The following is a 2,211-nucleotide window of genomic DNA, read 5'->3' on the forward strand; positions in this document are numbered from 1 at the left end:
AACGCCCGCCGGTGCCTTGGCGCTGCCGAGCCCGAAACTACTTCGGCCGATTTCATCGCCACTCCTACCCCGCGCGCCCCTGGTGTGGTGCTGCTCGCCGATGCCGCTGAAGCCGCTCCTCTCGCCGGTCGCCTCTGTCCTGTGCGCCGTCGCCATTTCCCGTCCTCCGCCCGGTGGGCGCCCGGCGCCGGCGCCCCGCCGTGGCCGAGGCCGATCCCCCGGTTCACCCTGTCGGGCGTCCCGCCAGCGCCCAGGCGGGCTGTGCCCTGTGCCCATTAACAAGCAAACCCGCTAGGCCCCTATGGGCCTATGACATATGGGCCCGCCCCAGAACGGTTTAAAAAAAAAGAATTAAAAAAATATATATTAATTAAATAAATAATAATTAAATTAATTAATTAATTAAGGAATTAATTAAGTTAATTAATCATAATTAGATTAACCTAATTAACTAATTAGTTTAATTAAACAGTAATTAGATTAGCTAAACATTAATTAGACTAAACAGTCAATGACGAACGGGACCCACCTGTCGGGTTGACCAAGTCAACCCTGTTGACTGTTGACGTCAGCATGACATCATGCTGACGTCATAAATTCATTTTCGAATTAAATAATTAATTAATTAAATTCCAGAAATTAATATAATCTTTAGAAAATCATATCTTTTAATCCGTAACTCGGATTAAAATATTTTCAACATGAAAGTTGCTCAGAACGACGAGGCGAACCCGGATACGCAGCCCGTTCGTCCACCACACACCTATAACATACCAAACACGCAACTTTCCCCCTCCAGTTCATCTGTCGCAAACGCGAAACACCGGGAATACTTTCCCGGATGTTTCCCCCCTTAACCGGTACCACCTCATACCACGTTAGGGCCCACCTAGCATCGTTACTTGTCATGTCATGCATCGATATGCATTTGTTTGCATTGTATTCATTGTTTCTTCCCCCTCTTCTCTCCGGTAGACTACGAGACCGACGCTGCTGCTGCCCAGTTCGACTACGGAGTTGACGACCCCTCCTTCTTGCCAGAGCAACCAGGCAAGCCCCCCCTTTGATCACCAGATATCGCCTACTCTTCTCTATACTGCTTACATTAGAGTAGTGTAGCATGTTACCGCTTTCCGTTAATCCTATTCTGATGCATAGCCTGTCATTGCTACTACAGTCATTGATACCTTACCCGCAATCCTAAATGCTTAGTATAGGATGCTAGTGTTCCATCAGTGACCCTACACTCTTGTCCGTCTGCCATGCTATACTACTGGGCTGTGATCACTTCGGGAGGTGATCACGGGCATATACTATATATTTTACACTGTTACATTACTGGTGATACTGTTTGGAGATGGGGGCTGAAGGGGCAGGTGGCTCCATCCCGGTAGAGGTGGGCCTGGGTTCCCGACGGCCCCCGACTGTTACTTTGTGGCGGAGCGGCAGGGCAGGTTGAGACCACCTAGGAGACAGGTGGGCCTGGCCCTGTTCGGCGTTCGCGGATACTTAACACGCTTAACGAGATCTTGGTATTTGATTTGAGTCGGCTACGAGCCTATACGCACTAACCATCTACGCGGGAGTAGTTATGGGTATCCCGACGTCGTGGTATCAGCCGAAGCACTTCAGACGTCAGCGACGGAGCGGCGCGCGCCGAATTGGACTGGAACGCCACTAGGCTAGGTCTGCTTTCGGCCGCCCTCGCAACGTGCAGGTGTGCTATGGGCGATGGGCCCAGACCCCTGTGCGCTTAGGTTTAGACCGGCGTGCTGGCCTCTCTGTTTTGCCTAGGTGGGGCTGCGACGTGTTGATCTTCCGAGGCCGGGCATGACCCAGGAAAGTGTGTCCGGCCAAATGGGATCAAGCGTGTTGGGTTATGTGGTGCACCCCTGCAGGGAAGTTAATCTATTCGAATAGCCGTGATCTTCGGTAACAGGACGACTTGGAGTTGTACCTTGACCTTATGACAACTAGAACCGGATACTTAATAAAACACACCCTTCCAAGTTCCACAGACAACCCGGTGATCGCTTTTCTACAGGGCGACGAGGAGAGGATCGCCGGGTAGGATTATGCTATGCGATGCTTCTTGGAGTTGCTACTTGGAGTTGCTACTTGGAGATGCTACTTGGAGGACTTCAATCTACTCTCTTCTATATGCTGCAAGACGGAGGCTGCCAGAAGCGTAGTCTTCGACAGGATTAGCTA

This window comes from Triticum dicoccoides, chromosome 4A, assembly GCF_002162155.2.
Source record: "Triticum dicoccoides isolate Atlit2015 ecotype Zavitan chromosome 4A, WEW_v2.0, whole genome shotgun sequence".
Taxonomy (NCBI): domain Eukaryota; kingdom Viridiplantae; phylum Streptophyta; class Magnoliopsida; order Poales; family Poaceae; genus Triticum; species Triticum dicoccoides.